The 21613-nt window shown below is 40.6% G+C and overlaps 2 long non-coding RNA genes across 2 annotated transcripts; one reads left to right on the forward strand and one right to left on the reverse strand.

The window, feature by feature from the left end:
- Positions 1-8698: 8698 nt before the first annotated feature.
- Positions 8699-10936, reverse strand: LOC103478263 (uncharacterized). Its single transcript, XR_535766.1, has 2 exons — positions 10853-10936; positions 8699-8923 (listed from the first exon to the last, which is right to left on the reverse strand). It is a non-coding gene; the product is annotated as an uncharacterized LOC103478263 (long non-coding RNA).
- Positions 10112-21244, forward strand: LOC103478262 (uncharacterized). The gene is made up of 3 exons (XR_535764.2): positions 10112-10603; positions 10819-10911; positions 21089-21244. It is a non-coding gene; the product is annotated as an uncharacterized LOC103478262 (long non-coding RNA).
- Positions 21245-21613: the final 369 nt, after the last annotated feature.

Here is a 21613-nt window from a genome sequence, read left to right on the forward strand (position 1 = left end):
TTCAATGTGCTGCGTGTACAGTTTATTTCCTAAACGAATACATCATTCATGACCCAGCGTGGCGCACTGTGACACCGCAGAAGAAACGACTGTGGCTTTTGTCGATCTTTCCTCGAGGTTTTGTCTGAAGTCTTTTGCTGAGGCCACCGCCACATATTTTAACAACAGTCGCACTGTTTGTGGCCGGGGTTGACTCATCTGTTTGGTTAGAAGCCAAAAGCATTGATTCATTTATCAAAAACATTCATTCCCATTTCAAGGCCTTCAGACTTTCTATTGGGGGAGAAAGTAAAATGAAATGGCGCATGCCTGGCTTTGTGGTTGCTCGGCAACATGGACATGACCGCGTTGTGTCGTGAAACATTTTGTTGGACATTGTGTACGCTGACCTGAATGAATTCAGGAAAGAGAGAAAACACAGGAAAGTTTTATCGGAGCTAAACTAAATGTGATCGCTCTGTTTCGTTTCTTACCCAAAATAAAAAGTTATAATCCAGCAAGTCACTTTATTTTTAGGTCGACTTCACCGACGATAGCAGGCCTATACTGGTCCTTTCGAGGAAACCAGTGGAATGAGCTACAAGACCGTCAGCAAATAGCTCGGTGAAATGCTGACATTTGTTTGGCATGACGGTTCAGAAATGGAAGAAATAAGATCTGGCCATCGTGTACAGACTGCAAATCACAGGACAAATTCCTATGTACACAACAGGCGCAGTGTTGGTGCAGACAGGAAAACAAATGGGAACCTACAGCCTTTGCGCTAAGTGAATGTGACAGGGAACCAGCAGAGAACAAAGAAAACCAAGGAACTTATGCTGTGTTCCAGTTTTACTCAGAATTTGGGAAATTCCAACTTCCCAGTAGAAAAAGAAAATCTACTGGAACGCCCTCTGAAGTCAGATTTCGCACTGGGAAACTGGGAGCAACTCCGACTGCTCCCAGTTAGGACTAGCAAGGCCACTCCTCTCATCAGCAGCAGTAAGATGTGGTGGAAACATGTTTCTTTTAAAAGACGGTGGGAGTGTGTCTTAGGTGTCACATGTAGCGCCTCCAACTATAAAGTCAACAAACTGAAAGTGGCATTTGTGCTTAAAATGATGTTTTGTAAGAGGTTTTTGCACACAGTGATTATTGCCGTGTTGAAATTTCGACTTCTTGACTTCTGGAACCCTGCTGCATCAAATCTGATGTCAAACCCAGCTTCGAGTTCCCACTTCCCTGCAGGTAACTGGAACGCAGCATCAAATCCTGAGGAGTGAAGCCAGGTGAGGAATTAGAGGGATGCAGAACAGTTGCTGAGACGGGTAACTGAGTGAAAGAGACTAGTTAACACCGAGACAACTGGATTGAAGTTATGTTGACCTTGGTGCAAGCAACAACTACGAATAGGAGTGTTTGCACAGTTTTGTGAAATGTGGGATGAAGATGGAAGTTCTCCTTGGATTCAGGGAAGATTTCAGGATGGCACTGAGGATAAAAGGTAAAAAGTTAATTCTTTACGATTGGCAGAAGACGGGATGAAGATGGAAGAGAGGAATCTTGCTGTTGATGCCCGATTACTAATAATTTTGTGGAACTATCTGGTGTCTGTTTAATAGCAATCGACTCCACTGAACTTGATGCATGTCAGCTTTGGGAAAACAAATGCCAATCACACATTAAAAACGAGTGGCGGTGAGATAACACATCAGTACACTAACAAGTGGATATGACACAAAACAGTCGAAAGCCACAACAAACAAAAAATAAGAAACAAGAAAGACACTCAACACAAAGGAATTGACTGAACAAGGAAATACCTTAAAGACATTAATAAACAACCCAGAATGATCCGAACACGAAGGAAAACCAAAACACAAACCCCGGCGTATCATGAGATCCGCACCTTACGGCAGATAAGAATGAATCAGTCCCTGTTGCCTCTTGACAAGCTTCTCCAGCTGAAGTATTTTGGGGTGTTTTACTCCCATCAGCTTTTATCAGAGGACGGTGTGAAAGAACACAAATGTAGGAGGTGAAAGTTTACAGATGGCCTGCTTGGACTGTCAAATTCTTGGCATTTTTAGCCGCTAGTCAAAGACTCAGCTGCACTCAGTGCTCCCATCAGTCGCATCAAGATTAGGTGGAAGTTCAAGACAAAGAAAGTTTGTCACAAAGCTCAAGACAAACGGTTTTTCTTTGAGGTGTCTTGTCCAGCAACACCTAGAACGGCTTTTGAAGTTCACGAGAATCTCCGGAATGCACGTCAGTTTCCCGTGTTAACTTTGGACATTCGTGGTGTCTTCAGGCACAACGTGTTGTGACCAGCTGAGAAAATCCTTAGAGGAGTCGGTGAGCAGAAGGTTCTGTAATCTCTTGATCGTTGGGTTGTGATCCAACCTCAAGACCGCAGCAACTGCTAAACTTAGCAAACCTTCTGCCTGAAGATGAACCTCCACCCAGGTGTTAAGTCTACTGGAGCTTGAAATGCTCCACCATGGGGATGGTGTGTTCACGTTTGTGTGCAGTCCTTTCTGTACACACAAAACATTTTTGTTGGCAAACAACAGTGTCCTCTCATCTGACCACACTTTCCTTCACGTTTTCTGTATTCCTTAAATGACTAGTAAAGTACAAGCTTGACTTCTTCACTCAACGATTGATTACCTCTTATCTTTCCAGTTGTGCCATACTCTGTCTTTAGATGACATGTTGACCAGAGCTGTGAGACCCATTCAAAGCTTGGAATACTCTTTTATGATGTATCCATTTTAATGGGTTTTTGTTGACCTACCTGATGTATATGTTGGTCTCCACGATCCCATGTCTTCATGGATGTTCTTTAAACTACACACTGGGGAATTTTTTAATAATTATATGACCTCTGAGGGGAGTTGGATGCTCTGAAATATGTCAGGCAGTTGAGGAAACGAAGTGGCGATGTAGCAACCCACACATTAATTTCACATCACCATGAGCAAGAAATGCGCCAACATCAGCAACGACTGGCTAATACATCACTGTCAGCTGTCACAGCGGGTGACGGGTCTGGTTCCAGACTTATTAAAGTTACCAGAGGGACCTATAGTGACATGCTCACGAAGACGAACATAATCCAGACAGAGATTACGAGCAATTTACTGGACGTTTGGCTAGATGGTCAGATCTCCAAAGATACAAGTGGATGCCAAATGGAATATGTTCAGCTCTTGTTTACTTGTGACTTATATTTAACCCAACACATACGACGGTTTTCAATTTTGGGTAAAACTCTTCAACCACCCCCTAAATGAGTCGATGTGACTTCTTTGGTCTGCACATTTGAATCTTGTTTCCTTCTGCATTAAAAATCACACATCCAAAAATGATCCACAAACAGGAGAGCCTGAAACGAACGGCCTGAAAGAGTTAGACTCAGGTAGACTCATTTTCATGTGCTAGCTGCGTGTCATTCTGCATGCGGCTCAAGAATGAGAGCTGTCTGTCATGGTGGAGTTTCTGGTATGTAAATACCAGCAGTAAAACAAGATTGATGCATCTGCCACCAGATAACAAGAGAGATGTCAGAGTTGGAGGTACGTCTGGTTTTCAGTTCCCCGTCAGTAGAAGTCTGAAACTTTTTACTCTAATTTATCAGACAGTCCCCTCTGGCAGTGGCACCTGAAAACATAATGCAGGGCCAGTTGCAGTCAAAAGTATGCATTAACCCTTTTGAAACATAATTCATCATGTTGTGTCCATTAAAGAGGCCGTAGGAGCTTTATTGTAAGGATCAACGAGGGTTCGTTCTTCTGCTTTCAGGGCAAGAGGAAGAACAGCTGGGTTTTAAACTGTTCACGAGATCGGAGTAAGAGCAGGATGGGAACAAAGGGTATCTGTATCTCTTAGTTCCTTAGGTGAGAGCTTTGGAGGACTGGATGCTGCGTAATCGACAGAGTCTGAGGCTGGCAGAAGCGAACGGGGATTTGGCCGCGTGTTTTTACTGTTCTTTGTCTCTTCGGAGCGGTGTGGATTCAGGCGAAAGGGCGGACAGGCATGCAAATGTTTCCCAGGAGGAAGACAAACTCCAGCTGATTGTTTTTTTCTTCTTTTTTTCCCAAGGAGGTAGAAGACTGGCGTTGAAGTTGAGACAAAGAATAAAAAGCTTGTACCGAAGGAGTTCTGAAGTCTGAAGAGAAAGAGCAACAGGTCAGGAAGGAAGGAAGGGAATTAATCACCGCGAGCAAACTGGTGACTGTCCTTTTCCTCTGCCGCGCTTTCATGTCGCCTCCTGATGAGGCCTAACAAGATGCAGCTGTGGATAGATGCAGCAGAGACAACACACACAAACACAGTTGTGTATTTCTACCCATATTACGATTTTGTTTTGACTTCCACTCATTTTACTAACTGCTTTTATGACTAACCCAGGCATTTTTACTAACCCTACCCATGACTAGTCTATTTCTAATCTCAACCCTTACAAAAACTTCACATGTTCCTCGCTTTCCACAAATGACCTGAGTTTGTTGGTGAAAATGGCAAAAGTGGCCCTCTGTTAGTAGTACATACAAGTACACACACACACACACACACACACACACACACACACACACACACACACACACACACGGATTCTCCTCTTGAGAGGTTTGTGCTTTGTGACAAACATGACACAATCTACGAACTTATGAGAGAGACTTCCTTTTAAAGATGCAGCTCTCTCAAAACCTGCAGCCGTCCCACTTGCTCTAATTAAGAGCTGATGCTGGTCTTGCAGGTGCAGCTCACACCTTCATCGCCTCAAGTACCCTCAAGGCAAATGCAGAGCTTTTTCTTATTTCCATACACGGCTTTAAAGGTTGTCAGTAAGATTACTCAGCTAACCCCAAGTGTACTGTGCAATGAAGTCACACCCTATAAAACGCGGCATGCTCACGGTTCTCCGTGAAAACAGTAATTAAGTGTGTTTTTCTCCCATTCGAATTCCCTTGACCCACTTCGAAATGTATAAAAATTCCTCCTCGCCTAGCTGTTGTTGAAATTCCCATGTACTGTTTCTCCGACAAAACGCCCTGCGGGAAACAAAAGCGTTGCCGTAAAACGTCGGGTGTTGAGTAAACTATGAGTAAACTGCCCCTTTTATTTTATTTTATTTTTATTTTTTTGCATCTGACGCTGATTAAGTCTCGAAAAATACCGGGACACGAAAATGCCCGCGCTTTCATTACGCAGTCTCACACGCGGCCGCGGAGGCGGATCAAAACCTGCGTCGTGACTTGGTTCTGCCAAAGCCGGAGGCCACAAAATGCGATCATGTGGGTTTACGGGACTCCGCGGAGTTACACGGCAACAGAAAACATGTCAGTTTTTGTTTGACGTTTTTACATGTAAATAACACAAGTTACTGTTTCAGCTTGAACAGTTTAAGACCTCCAACAAAGTCTCTTTATATAATACAAAAAAGATTTATGTCCGAGGGCAGCGACCACCAAAGGAAAACTGGCGCAGAGAGACAATACCTGTTAGACAACGAATAAAGTCTGTGTGTGTACATGGCCGTGCCTTGGAGATTTACATAAGACCCAATTAAAACTCTGTTTATTTTGGAGTAGCTGCATTAGCTTTTCCTGAGAGCCACTGTGTTTTTTCTAGCTGTACACAATGGGGTATGTGGCTGCCCAGCTCTGTGTTGTTTTTTTTTCCTTCTCTTTTTTTTTTGAGTTTATGTGTAATCCAGCCACAAAATCTTACGGTTTACATGATGGCTTAGAGGTAGCATTATGCAACTGAACAAATACAGCTAAGTACATTCATATAGAAAATCAATTCATTATTTCCATGAGTGTGCACCTGAGCCCCCTCCCTTAAATGTGGCAGAGGAAGTGGGCGGAAAGGCACGAATGTGACCTTTGCTGGCATAAAGGAAAAGGATTACGCTTCACTTTTATCTCCCTCTTCGCCGCCACTGCCGGCCCACCAATCCGTGCGCCCCATGAAATAAATAAAGAGCACTTTGAAGGTTTCTTTTCTTCTACCAGGGGAACCCCGCGATAGTATTCCTTTGGCGTTCAAGTTGTAGGAAAGAAATTTGAATTTGTTATTTTGTAAGTACATAAAAGGGTCATGCGTCACATTTGAATATATATATTTTTTTACTGTTGAGTACTGTTGTCGTTGGAAATATGGCAAGCAGTATGAAGACTTTAATGTGTTCATGTTTATATTTGGAAAAACACATTATATGACATTGGAAAAGCACAAAAGGGCTCTGATGAGATGCAACAAGAATGCGTTCTACTCGGTGTGTCATGTTTCTCCTTACGGTCATGACATGCTTGTAGTTTTAATGTTGTCTGCTGTAGATGTTTTTTAACTCAAGTGGGCGATTACATCTTTAGCATAAAATCTTCCTTTAAATCATTGAAAGAGCCAGCGTTATGTACTTACCAGGCACATTGTGCCATTTATTAGCACAATCGAGTAAGTATGTTACTTTATAAAGCTGCTATACATACCCAATGACTTAAATTAAATTTGACTTTGCAATTATATGCCTTGAAACTGGTTTTCTGAAGCTCCTGCTGTTTCCGACACTCTTCCTTACAACATTCCTCTGTTAACCCTTTAACAACATTTTTACAAGCGTTTCACTGAGACGTAGCTCCTATAATGAGGTCAGCAGATGCGCAGTTCCACCAGGCGTTTGCTTGTTTGAAGGAGCTTAGAGGGAAACTGCAGCTCCGGGGAGGAGCTTTGTTGTCAAAGGCGGGGCTAAGCCCAACCAGGTGTTTTGCACAGCTGAACGGTTGCCACGAGAGATCAAAGGATTCCTCAAACATGCATGAAAGAGTCAAAGCAACCCTCCTGGTGTGTTTTTAATGAAAGAACGTTAACATGGTGTGAAGCTCTAAAAAGTTCATTTTTACACAATACGCCTTTCAAAATGTAGATGTTTTGTTAACATTAAAGTAAAATCTATTCCACTGCAGCATCTGAATTTTTCTTCAAATGTGTGGCACTAGAAAAGCAGCACAACCTTCCACCTGCATGTCAGGAGGAGGTGAGGAAGTGACACACGGGGAGAAGAGATCACAAACCGCTGATGTCACTGAGCCAACATCAAGGCTTCAAACCCAGCGACCTCCCCTTTAACACCTGCTACTCCCACTCTACTCCTTTCATGAGTGACGCATTCAGTGAGTCACAGTTAGTGTGGCTTATTTGCTTTGTGCGTTGAAGAAATAAGGTGTTCTTATTTATCGCTCGTTTTTTGACATCCTTACTCGCCAGCAGCAGTCGCTTCCTCTCACTGAGCAAAATCTCTTCCTTTTAGGTCCTGAACGCTAATAAAAGTTGTAGCTGTGTTGCTACACGCTCAGTGTGACATAAAAATTGAAAAAAATCCAACCAGCCAATCCCAGATGCTTCCACAAGGAAGCCGCTGAACACACGACGTCAACACTGCAGGGTGAAAGGACGTGTGGGATACGAATAAACGGCATAATTGGGAGAAAAAGAGAGATATTTTAATATGTAGCCTCCCCATTAACTTTTTACATTCATTAAAAGGAATCAATTCAATGATCTGTTGGCCACATGAACAAACTTTTCCTTTTAACTTGCAAGACAAACAAGTGATTACTACGTCCACCACCCAGGACAAGAGTGTCTGTCCATGTGAGTCCCTGGAACGTGAAGCAAAACCTTCCAGTGGAACGTCTGTATTTATGAGGTGCAGCTGAAATCTTCATCTCCACACATTTTTCACACCATCCCATGGTCACATGTGGTTATTTCACAACCGTTAACCCCTTTATGGAGGTTTTCTGTGAGTTAGAGCTCCCCATACTCTCTGTATGTAAATGTGTTTGAGCTGTTCGACAAAGGGCCTCACCGAACTCTCCTGGACGTTACCGGAGTGTTTGTGAATGTTGAGTTGCACTTGTTTTGTCTGTCAGAAAAGCATTGTACTTTATTGAATGAATTAATATGGCACATTTAATGTTTTGATCTTCTGCAAAGTCTTGTTAGTGCGTCTGCAAAGCAGTCGTGACAGCATCCGTTAGGAATAGTTTGAACAGGAAAAAAAAATTAGTACAAGACTTAGTGGATTCTGTAATTTTAATTTCTAAAAGCAATTAGTCAGACTGGATTTTGATTTTGTTTAGGGGTAAGTACAAAAATGCCCTCCGCTCTTTTGCAATTATTACTTGTACACATTTTGACAACCGTAACGTGTCATATTAATTTGAAAATGTATTTGTGGAGGTCGGTCACATGACATCACAGGAAGACAAATTTAGGTTTCTGATTTTAATGCATAAAAGTGTGAAAAAGTTCAAGGGCTATGAATATTTTTGTGAGGTAGGAGCAAAGGCTGACTAAGTTTATCTGGGATCTGTGACTTTGTGACAAGGGAAAAAATATGAGATATGAAAGAAATCCATTTTTATTCATTTTTTCCAGGCACAGACCTGACATTAAAACACATAAGGGACTATTTAACTGTTTCAGCAATTTAATACAAACTTGCTCCATACACTCCAGAAATAGCTTTGATCTTAGGATGATGGTCCTTTTAACAAACCAACGATTTGACTGTTTAGCTGCTGTTTTTGAGGTGAAGTCAAAGAATTTTGAGGCAGTCCTTTTTACATCAGCATGATGTGACCACCACCGTGCTCGACAGTTAGTACGGTGATCTTATGTCTAAAAGCCCCAAGTACTCTAAACATACTTATCTTTTTGACCAAGAGGTTCAATCTTTGTTTTTGTCTGACCACACAACTTTCTCCAAAAGTCTCGTTGATGAGGGCGGCTGCACAGTTTCAGTTGAGGTTAAAGGAGGAGTTGATTTTTGCATCCAAGCACGTCTTTCTTGGTTGGTGTCCACGCTGATGTTCGTTTCATTTCACACTAGACAACGAAACTTGCTTTGGGTTGTTCCTGTTCCACTGATCTGAGGGTGACAGTTTGGGTCAGATGATTGAAAGTTGGAATAAAACCAAACAAAACTGTTGGAATAATGATCCCAAATACACAGGAAAGCTGACTTTGGAATAGCTAAACCAGGCTAGCATTAAGCTTTTGGAAAGACCCGACCTTAACAATCTATTGAAAATCTGTGGATTATGTTTAGAAGTTGACTTGTTGCCAGGATACCAACAAAATGAGCCATAGGGTCATGCTGGTAGCTACAAAAGTGATACACTTATTCATTTAACTTTGCGTACAATTGAAAATTCTCAATAAATTTTGCACCAAATTCTTATTTTTCAAGCTCTCTGTCCAGAACTGTGCGTCTCTGAGGGTTTTATCCTGCAGCAGTAGCTATAATCCCAATCGTATATTATCAGACAAAATGTTTTGAAGCTACAACAATAAAAACGGGGGTGGGAAGTGGGGGGGATGAATTTTGGTTTACCTCCGCTACATAAATCCCTCTGAGGATTTGATTTACAAATACCACCAAATCTGATTAATGTCATCATTTTAAGTGGCTCTAAGAGGATTTTGGCGTCAGCGTATATCATTGCTTCAAATCTGGAGTTGAGCAATGAAGGAACGGGGAAGCCACTGACCGGGCAAGCCTCAATCTCTGATGGCAGCGTAATCTGTCCGTTCTGACCCACTTTCTGAGCTACCGTTGGCTCATGGTCCGGCAGTCGTCAGGGTTACACAAAGGGTCACCAGCTGTCACTCACCAATGTGTTCGCTGGGGTGTAGTTGAGATTATCAGCGCGCTTATCTTCATAAATAAAGACGCAGGTTTTACTCGGCGTGGTGTGGATGAACTTGACTGGTTTGTACGGTGCCCTGACCCCGACCCCATTAAAGAGCTTTGGGATCAGCCAGAATGCCGACTGCGGGTCGGCCTCCATCGTCCACTGTCGGTGGATCAGGAGGAGGTTTTAAGCGTGACCTTAGGGTGAAAAGGCCGTCGGAGACGCAGGCGACATTTTGTAAACTGCTCTCACTAAATGTCGCATTCCTTTGTCTGACTTTAAAAAGTGGCTGCAAACTGGTGAATGAGTGGTTTGCTCATTCACTGGCAGCAGTGAAGCTGTATTTCTATTGCAATTGTGTGTAATGTTGAAAAAACACAATTTTGCGATTATGGCGCTTTTATTAGATGGGAAATAAAATTAAACTCACACGTGAATAAGCTTGTTCACGCGATAAGTCATTAAAAATCATGACAGAGATGTACACATGAAATTAAATTCATAATTCAGCCACGGTGCTAGTGCTCATTATCTATCAGCCAATCAGAGGAGACGTTTGGAATGACAAGCCATTTATACTTGGGAGGGGCTACCGATGCGACATTCTGGGGAAATTGTAGTCGCTGGTTTTACACAAGACTTTACAAAACACTTTCGAATTACACGTAGCTTTCTATGAACTGCCAAGCCAGCTGCACATTCTCCAAAAAATACAAAAACAAGCTACAAACCACAAAGAAGTCTACTTCCTGTTCTCTTCTTCTTCGTGGTAAGTAATAACGTCCAGCTCTTGATCACGTGACTCGTGTGACGCTGAAAAGAACGTTTCCGTTGCAGTTCGGCAAAATACATCTGTTTCGATACGCCCAAAAAAAAGCACTTAAACTTAGCGCCAAAACATTTCAGCAAAAATAGTGAGTTTTTTTTTAATTGATATGTTTCTATTAAGCGCATTTATTTTCGTAATTTCACGTTGCGCATTTCTGTAGTTAATGGAAATGCAGCTACTAATTATATCTTTGGTAGCGTAAATGGTGACACGTCTTAAAGCTAAACGTATAAACTCCTTGTTTTTGTGTTTTTTGGTTGATTACAAAAGAGGATTTAATGTTTAATGACATATTTGCAGGAGCAGAATTTACAACATGGAGATTTCTACTGACCCCTGTACCGCTCTGCGTTTTCCTCCGTCTGGTTCCTGGACAGCACAGTTATGCAACAGGTAGCAGTAATTCTCTACAGCAGCCTGATGTTTGGGAGGAACACCCAGATTGTTTATTTCCAAACTATTTTAAACATGGGTTTTTGTTTTGCCCTTATAGACTGGAGAAACTGTGAAATGCTTTGTGGTTTTTAACTAACCCAAATTTTACAGTCCTTTGGAGGTCATGGGAAAGGAAATTTACCAACGCTTGGCTCATGTTAGGCTTTTCATGTTTACTAGCAACAGGGCTTAAAGGGGCAGCATTGGGTAAAATTATAATTTTTGATCTTTACGTCATGTTATGCTGTTATTCTCTCATCAAAAACATGGCTGTAGTTTTGCCATGATGCTTTCATGCATGTTTGAGAAATCTCCCGTGGCAACCATTCAGCTGTGCAAAACAGTTGGGTAATACCTGGCGCCAGGGGTGAAAGTAAGGGGGTACGGCAGGGTACTGCGTACCCCTAAAAGATTTAGCGGGGGTACGCAGTACCTGCAAGAGAGAGGAGCGGCTGTCAGCTGTAAAACATGAATGGGTTCAATGTGCAGCCATGAGTGCACCCACTATTCAACCGTGACTGATTAGTTTTTCAAGAACAATCTAAAACACGACTTAATCTCATTTCATATTGTTTCTGAACTGTTTGTGCTTTGCCAGAGCAGTGGTGCAATACGTTGATCGTGGGAGGTTTTGAGTCGATATATATATATCCATCCATTTTCTAACACACTTGTCCCTTAGTGGGGTTGGGAGGGTTGCTGGTGTGTATATATATATATATATATATATATTTTATTTTTTTTGTCATAGTACCCCCAAGAATTTAAAACTACTTTCACCCCTGCCTGGCGCTGCCTTCGAGGATAGTTTCCAAGATTCTGTCTCACGTAGCTCCTCTCCCCCTCTGCTCCCTACCTAAGGCTCCTTCAGACTAGCCAGGCACAATTAGCAATCACCTGGTGGAACTGCACATCTCTTGAGCTTGTTATGTGAGCACATTGTCACGATACCCTGATCTAGAATTCTTTTTATCAGTATATGGACCAATATTAAAATTGGATGTATGTATAGTTTAAAAATCAAGCTCTTCTCAACTCCACAACAAAGACGGCTGTTGCTGCATTCAAAAGAATTGCAGACAAAGAAAGTTTTTTTCCCCCCAACTTATATTGTAAGTTGTAAAGTTTTTGTGCTCAGTGAGCAGACTTGACATTATTTATTCTACAAGATGATAATTCATTGGCTTTAATGCACCCAACCACTATATGGAGAGGTTACGCAATATGCCTGTAATTCACTTCAGGATAAATAAATTAACTGTACCGTTTATTAAAGCAACTCCTTACTCCTCACACATACACGGCAGCCATATTGGTTTTCAAGATCAGTGATGGAGAGGATGTCAGACTCTTCGAGTGAGATTTCTGACGTCAGCGCAGAGGTGGAGCTGGATGCTGCATTCAGGTGCATTTGTGTGACCCGGAACTGGGAAATCCCAACTTCAGAGCACAAATGAAGCACAGCGCTGTGATTCATCTGGATTTCTCTCAAACTGTTTCTGGTCTCTTCATTATGTTGCCTAAGCGTATCTGAAGGGCGGCTTCTGATTGATATCGACTGACCTAACTCGTTTTCACATCTGTTTAGTCTTTAGAGATGAAACGCGTTGCATTAGCAGAATTTATTGCAGGTATAAACATTTGCTATAAACAGCTATCAGGCATACAAGAAAAAATAAAATAAACCGTGTTTCTCAACAGGCTCTACATCACACACACACGCACACACACCAAACCTTATCGGCCAGTTTTCCGTCAACGTGTTGATTCAAACGTTGCAACACTGGAGTGTTATTAATCACAGCTTCTAGCCCAGACGTCACATGACAGAATGAGGTCTAGACACGAAGGAGCCAATCAGGATCAGAGGTCAGATGCAGCGTTTCATGTCCAGTTATGCAAATCAACCAGGAAGTAGCCGCTCGCTGCTGTCCTGTTGCTGTTGGAGGCCAGATGAGGCTGTAAGTCGGTCCGTGTTTAACGTCTGCCACCTGGAATGTGATGCACGCTGTCTGCATCCGTTCTGACAAGAAGAGACGGAATGCAAATATCAGCTTTATTCCAAGTGGGGCCGTTCATTTTATGCTCTGCTTATGGCTGTTACAGATTAAAACAAATGTAACCTATTAAAGATAAAACATTTAAAAAGTCTCCAAAGTGTTTCATCTCTGGAGACTTTTACACATGTTCTAATAAAATCAGTTTCAACTTATAGTATAAATTTATGATTTTTAACCTTTTCAATGTAAATTTTAATATTTGACATTTCTCTTCCTTTATTGTTTGTGTTTTTTTCTATAAAACGTAGTCAGTAAACTTATATGTTTAATTAAAATGACTCATCAAAAACTGCCATTATATTTCAGTCAATCTTTTTTAAAAATGTTTTTAATGTTATTCATATGGGGGGAAAATGCTCTTTTAGGGATTAAAATCAAAATATTACGATTTTCTTTCTAACTTTTAAATTAACCTTTTTATTGGCTTCAGCTCAGCATGCATAGCAAATATCCACACATTTTCAAAATGTTTAACAATTTAATGAGCATTTTATCAAGTGTTTTTAAAACCCTGATGCTACAATCATCATTTAGTACGATGATATTTTGATCCACACTGAAAATGATCATTTTCAGCAGAAAATGAAACTGATGTAGAAGAAGTCAGTAGACGAAGGCTGAGTGATTTAAAAACATCTTCATTTAGATTTATTGTGGTACAAAAATACATAATTTTGTTTGAACAGTTGGCTGAATCAGGACTGATGGAAAAAACTGATGGAGACAAAATTGTGGTCAAATATATCTGGAGAAAAGTCGGTGAACATGTGCAGACGTCGGTGAAATTTGACGGGTGACTTAATTTCTTTAAAGGAGCCGCAGTATTTTGAGAAAATATTCATTAATTAACAACACTTGGAACCATCTTGATTGTTAAGTTATTTTCTTTGCTCCTCTCAGAAGATCATGGCTTCTGAGTGAGAATTGAAATATTCCCCATCCAGATTTATCCAGATTAGAAAGATGGAAATTTGTCCCCCCCCCGCACACACACACTGAATAATTGCAGTATAGCTCTGGGATTTGTTATCCACATAGATTTGTCCTCAGCTGAAAATCACGCAAGTAGTGTACTTAGAATACTTTCACTTTTAAAGAAATGATTAAAAATGCTTCTGTAAATACAACTTGTCTTACAAAATACTGCATCTTTTGGTTTTCTCTTTGTGTATAAACTGAATATGCCCATAAAAGCTGTGTTGTTGTTGTTGTTGCTTAAAGGTAAATGCTTAATGTAATAAACTGATAAGACATGGATATAATATATTTTTTCCCATAACATCTCTACATGTCAGCGTACGTGGATAAAGTCCTCTAACTAAGCAGAGTCGGACTGTAAGTGTCGGTTTTTACACGGAGCAATTCGATGCATGACCTCATCTTGTAAAGTGTAAATGTTGCACTGACCTCACTGCTGGAACTTCAGAGTTCATTTTACTCCCATTACACGCCGTTCATCTTACAGAGCTCAAGCGTTTTCACAACTGTTGCTATGAATTTTGCTTTATTTTATAGTGTCGACCAACTTCAACAGGAGTAAAATCAGCTCTGAAATTCCAACAGTGAGATCAGAGCAACATTTATAACTTCTCAGGGTGGAACCGTATGCTGACTGGCTCTGTGTTGGGAGTGACTCTTAGTGTCGCAACAAACCCTACTGATTATTTTACTGTGAAAATCTCCCTTCTAGATTGTTTAAAATCTAAAATACTTTGCCTGTCATTTCATCTAAAACAGGCAGCAACATTGATTCTTATTTTTATTCTGATTTTATTTTTTATTTTTTTAGCAAAACTGTTTAAGAAATGTCAAAAGTTTACATATTTATCTATCCCTTTGCCCAGATAGAGCTCGTATTTACAGGACATGAAAATATCTTCAGCATAGAAAAACAACAATATTGTTTTTGGAGAGTTATTTCAGAACTATAGTGTTTTAAAAATGAATATGACAGTCAAAATGCAATTTTATTTAAACTGCAATGTTTAAGTACTAGAAATGTGATCTTCAATAGGAGTCAATGGAACAAAAAAATGTCAAAGGGAAACAGACTGACCATATTTAACCTAAAAAATAATCTATCAATAAATATAAAACCTGAACTTGTGAAATGCAATGCTGTTTGCTCTAAAACAGTCCAAGTTTGGCAGAAAGTAAAATAAAATTTGTAAAAAATCACAAAATATTCCCTAAGGGGTTGGTAAAAAGAAATCTAAATTAGGGGAAAGGTGAGATAAAGATGTTGCAAAAATGATTCATTTAAAGACAACAAATGTAGAGACACAGTCAGGCTTAAAAAGGACTCTTGTGTTTGACAAATACACACACACGCACCCGCACACACACACACACACAAACATGCTGAGTCCTGGCAGGTTTAAGCAGCAGCTGTTGAACCAGGTCAAAGGTTAAAACTTCAACTTGAACCCGGAGTTCTTCGGTTTTGGAGAGCGTGCGATGATCCAAAGTCGGACAGAATTCCAGACATAGTTTCTGCTTGGTAATGGATTCCTCCGCTGTGCAGAGCCAGCTCACAATTACCACCGCATCTGTACTTCCATCCTTTCTGACAACGTGAACTCTCCAGCTGTCAGTAGGATTTGGATGTTTAACGTAATCGACTGTGTTTGAAAAGCAGAGGAGACCCACACGAAGGTGTAAGTGACAGGCTTCCAGATCTCTGTTTCTCTGCCTTTGGCGAACAAGCGTTGCTTTTCCACACCTCTGATGTAAGACTTTACACAATTCGATCATCAGGTAAGAAAAGCTGCCACGGATTTTCTGGAAATGCTGAAACGTTGCGCAGCATGAGCAACTATTGTTACCAGGATAGATCCTGGATAGATCAACGGGAAAAACTGGAGTCCTTCTTGCTGACAGCTCTCATCCTTTACAAGCAGAGTTCTCGTTTCTGGCCTCTGGCTCAGCTTTTCTGTGTAAAAAGTTGCAGCTACAGTGATTTCTCATTTTAATGGAGGACAGTACGATTTGCATCACATCGTTGGGATTGATTGGCAAATTTCTACATTTATTTATTCCACATATGGTACTGATGTTCGTAGTCACTGTCGGTCGATGATGATGATACAATGCTGGTCCTCTCCCTATCTTGTATGGATAGATATTTGTATCATCCTTCATTTTTAGAACTTCGATTGTACGTTTCTTAGTCTTTATGTCATCATTTTCTTTCTTTCTTTACTTGCTGTAACATTAATTTCCTCTTTGGGACTCAACCAAACCTGAACCTGAACCTTATGCTTACAGAGAAGTGTCTGAAAAAGAGAGAAAGGGAGTAGCAACTGAAGGAATCAGTCACTACAACCAAGGAATGGGGATCAGTCTCTTTGACTGATTGAAAAACTCAATCAGACCTTGAAGCAGACGGGCTACAGCAGCAGAAGACGACACCAACAGAAAACGGAAAACGGATGCTCACCAGCATTGGACAATTGATGATTTTAGATTTCAGCAACAATGTTGCACGATCGAGTTAAAATTTGTGAACAACGTGAAAGCTTAAATCCATTTTGCCTCGTATCAGAGTGTAGGAGTTATATTCTTGCCCAACTTAAGGGTTCCTCAGTACCAACTAAGTATCATTGAACGCCAGAGTTGACCAGAGTATTCTCCAACCTTTATGTCCCACAGTGCACCTTTCTTTTCAGGGTTACTTCGCCTCGATCTTGTTACCCAGACACAACAGTGAATTCACTTTCCTCAGCCTCAGCTGGTTGGTAAGATCATCTGGGCAGTTCGGGAAAAGCCAACCGGACTTTGCAAATCTAAACTTGACTCAGCGAAGCTCTTCTGGGATTCGACGTTCCTGTTTTGCCAGGTTTTACTGCCAGTTTGAGGTCACAGCCACAGTCTCTTACGGTTGTGCAAATAAAATCGACTCTTCAATGCCGTGCACACCTAAACAGTTTACATTTGCATGCCGTGAAAACACAGTAACATCCCCGCAACCAACAAATACAGATGATCTCACCAAAAGAAAAGCCAAGCGCAGGGTTCAATAGTTTAAGCGTACTAACTGCGACTGATGAAATGGTTTTATACCACAGTAATCTGGTATAATATGTCTCAATGATTAAACACGGCATATCTGTTCTGAAATGACACCGGATTGAACTGAAGGTGTGACGCTGCCCTACATTAGATAATCTTTTTCTGCCTTTGCTTAATATGCATAAAGATAAACGCAAATCCCCTCACAGCAGCAGGGCAACAGAGTCCACACAAAGTGCCGACTTTGAAAAGAAGCAGTTCTCGCCTCTCTCCTCATTTGTCAGGTTGAAGACTCTCAGAAAGAGAAGGAAAAAATGATGTTATCACTGGATTACTGAGCTGCAGGGAAAGATGGGAGTGGATGCATGGAGAAAGAAAGAAGGAGAGAGTGAAAAAGTATAAACACGGTCTGTAGTTGTGCATTCATTAAACAAGACGTCTTTGGGCCAACAAAGATAGAAGTGTTAACTCTTAAACATCTGTAGATAAAAATAAAGAATAAAGAGAGAGAACCACTCCTTGCAAGAAGAATTAAAAACACAGTCTAACTTTAAAGTCTTTATGGATAATTTTCTAATATGACGGCTCATAGACTGAATTTCTGGTTTCCACTGCGTTGCTTAAAAGAGCCCAGCAGATGCAGGAGACCCCGTGTCGCCAACTTGTCTGGGTTAACAGGTCCAGCAGCTCTGGTAGACACTTTTAGATTGACTGATGTAGAAAAATATATACAGTAGTTCATTACATCCGGGCTGCACAGTTGACTAGCACTGTTGCCTTGCAGCAAGAAGGTCCTGGGTTCGATTCCCAGCCTGGGGTCTTTCTGCACGGAGTTTGCATGTTCTCCAGTCCAAAAACATGACTGTCAGGTTATGACAGTCTCTAAATTCTGCTTAGGTGTGTGTGCATGGCTGTTTGTGTTGCCCTGCGATGGACTGGTGACCTGTCCAGGGTGTACCGTGCCTTTTGCCTGAAATATCTTGCCGGAGATAGACACCAGCAACCCTCCAGACTTTACTAAGGGACAAGGGTGTTAGAAAATGGATGGATGGATCATTACATCCAAAACTGCTTGACAAATGGGGGAAATAATGGACAACAAACAAACCTGTCTGTTGGTAGGTGTGCTGGTCGACATTCTGGCTGGTTGACTAGCTGCCAGCTACTGGATAAATGGATGTTTGTTGGATGACAAACATCAGGCTGAATAAAAAATGGAGTGACTGGTTGGTTGCTTAATTGGTTGGTTGATTGACTTGCTAAATATTTGGTTGGTTTGTTGGCGCCTGAATGGATAGTCACTGATTATCTGGCTGTTTGGTTAGTTGGTTACTTTTTAATTGGGTGGATAGATGGTTGATTTTACTTGTTTTAGCTTATCACATGATTTAATTGGTTTACGTCTGACTGCAACAGGCACATACTCCTTTCAGTTTGTTTCTTCCATTTTTACAGCACTATGAAAATCTATGAAAATAATCATAATAATCTTCTTGATTAAATTCTTCATATACCTGACTGCTCTTTACAGCTGAATTTCCAGTTAATAGACATTTGAATACATTATTGTTTTAATTATTTTCTCTCACAGTCAGTGCCTCTCCACCTTTCTTGTGAGTCTCTGCTCTTAAATGCTGCGATTAAGCCGTGCAAACACAGGCGCACTTAGACCGACAAAAGCTTCTGCATATTTTAGGAAGACTAATTGGACAGCAGGGAAATGTGTTGCTTTATTTAAAAAACAAAAACAAACAGACAACAATCCCAAAGTGCCTACTATTGAGAAACAATACCCAAGTGTTAAAAGCCATCTGGTTTGCAGACAAGTCTTAGTTTTTGGAGGATTTTAAAATAAATTTAGCATAATAATCCTTGGTTATAAGAAGCAGCATTTTGGCAGAGGCACAAACGAGTCAAAGTGAAATAAAAAAAAATAAATAAAAAAAAACCGAGTGAATGCTTTGTAAAGCCAGATATAAAATTAAAATGGTATTAATTTATTGTAATTTTGGCAGAGAAGACGGATTTCCATCCCCCGTGGCAGGCGGCCCACTGGAGAAACACAAAACACATGCTCATCAGATCACTTTGATTTCTGTCCCTCTTTTACATCTCCAAAGGCAGCGTTATGTAACACCGAGGGAGGCGGAAATTAAAACAACAGATTCCGTAATGAGGAGCTGCTTTTCGTCAGCTGCATATAAAAGCCACAAAACCGTGTCAGTAAGACAACGTGATCAATAAAAGGTGAAACCCCGGAACGAATAAAACAAATCATTGTCCCAACTTCTGGAAATAAGCAGAAGAAAAATCTCTGAACAAAACAAATGAATACGAGATAGTTGACTTGTGTCATATCTGCGTGCACAAACATGTCTTTGGGGAGGAGGCGCTCAAGTATAAATAAAAAAGACACAAGCAACCCCAAGCCACACGCTATAGAAAAAAATAATAAATAAATAAATTTCAAAAGGGCACCTTTTGTTTTTTGCTCTAGCACCACCTAGTGTTTATCTGTGCACACCTCTGTCTACGGGGGATGTGTGCAGGTCTTTTTGGTAGTTCTGGAGAAATATTCAGTTTTGTAGAGTCTCTGTTATCCCGTATTTTCTCCATTTATTCAAGACAGTCTCCATTTTGTCACTGCATTTAACTAACCAATGCATCAAACTCATTTTCATTTTGGGTCACATCAAGACCATAGATGTACTCAAGAGCCGGTTGTGCCAGAACGTATTGATAAAACCTTTTAAACAGCTATGAAGTACAGCTGTACTTCTTAAAATTAAATGATATTGAACACATTTTCATCTTGATCAATCCTTCTGGGATTTTGCAATTGTTTTTGTGATCTTTTGATATCAAAGTCACAAATTTTGTGTGGCTATTTTACACACATTTGCAAGGAATTTTGCAATCATCGCGTTTATGTATGGCGTTACATGTGACGTTTTGCTCTTCTTCATATTGATCATGTACTGTAACTTGACATCATGAAGGCTGAAGGTGTCATACATACTTTTACCTACAGATGAGAGTTACTTAAACCCAACGTTTTTGATCAATTTTGTGGAAAATATGCAATAAATTCACAATTGTGCATTAGCATGAAAAAATGCGGTGCTCTGTTGAGTTTGCATGAATTTCAGCTATCATGGATTTGTGAAAAACTGGGGAATTTGGAGTCTGGAGTGTAGAGGACCACATAAAAAGCTACAGTGGGCCGGATTTGGCCCCCGGACCTTGAGTTTGACACATGCTCTATAACTGATTCTTTCACACAAGCAAAACATTTGGATTCTTTGCTCTGCAAACTGTGGCTATATCTAAATAAGGTATATGGGAAAATGGAAACTATAAGGAGAATCTGTAAACAAAGTTAGCCAAATAGTGGTGTAAATAAAATTGATTGATTTAGCTGGAAAGCTGAACCAGAGGTTACTGTAGTTTTTCTCATGTTTTTACATTTTGTTTTGCATTTTAGCTTTATTGTACAAACCCATTGTAAAGTCATATGTGGAAAAACTTTAAAACGATTTATCATAGTTTCATTTCGACAAATCACCAAAATGTGGCGCTTTAAAAGAGACGTGAAACTTGTTTTTAGATCAGCTCTATCCTCTGCCTCGTCCTGCTTACGACCTAAAAAAAACTGAAACACAGGACATTTGGGCTGCCATGACACTTGTCATTCATATTCACACATTACAGTCAGCTAGCTAAGGAGCATTGTGGGAAGTTTTTTATTTTCACATGCTAAACTTTTTGTTTACTTCCCCGAAAACAAAGAATTCTCAGGCTTTCACAATTTCGATACCACAAAGCTTAATTTAGCACTTCAAACCCCATTTGTGCTGTATGATTGGACAAGATAATCGCGTGGCATTTTTCACGCCAATTACGTAAGGTGACTTTTTATTTTTTATTTTTATGCAGACCTAGTTCAGATAAAATTTCTAAACAGAGAAACAAGAATGTAAATATTAACAACTCAGAGGTTTAAAGAAGACCGTTACAAATGAGTGTTATAGTTTGTGGTCACAGATTTTTTTTTTTTCTCACAGGCGTAGAGCGACGAACCAGCTCCAAGTGTAAACACGGGCGGTTGTGAGCTGCGCTGTACTTTTAAGGAACTACTAAGGAGCGGCATGCAGTGACAACAGCATGCCGTGTTGACGCTGACATCAAATAAAACTGAACACGTGTTTGCTTAAAACTTCTCATTAACTCAATGGATGGAAAATGCCGAGAGCAAACATCAGGAATAAAAGCTGCAGCTGTGTTTAGCGATGGAGGAATCTACAGCAGCAAGTGGGCATCTGCTGCCCTCTTGTGGCCACTGTAAAAACTGCTAGAAAAAAAAAAAGATTTCGTGGATCTGCTGCTGATCATAGGCGTAAATCCCGGTGGGGTGGAGTCCGGCTGGCGATTTTCAATCAAACAGCTGAGTAATCAGACTGAAAACGGACAATGCGATCCCAAAAACCCAACGCACCTTTACGCCAAGAGGAAATGAGGAACGGTTTTAATCCTGTACAGAAAAAACACAAAACAAAAACACTGCTTTTGTACTGGCTCCGTATTTAGAT

This window comes from Poecilia reticulata, chromosome 2, assembly GCF_904066995.2.
Source record: "Poecilia reticulata chromosome 2, P_reticulata-male-v2, whole genome shotgun sequence".
Classification (NCBI taxonomy): domain Eukaryota; kingdom Metazoa; phylum Chordata; class Actinopteri; order Cyprinodontiformes; family Poeciliidae; genus Poecilia; species Poecilia reticulata.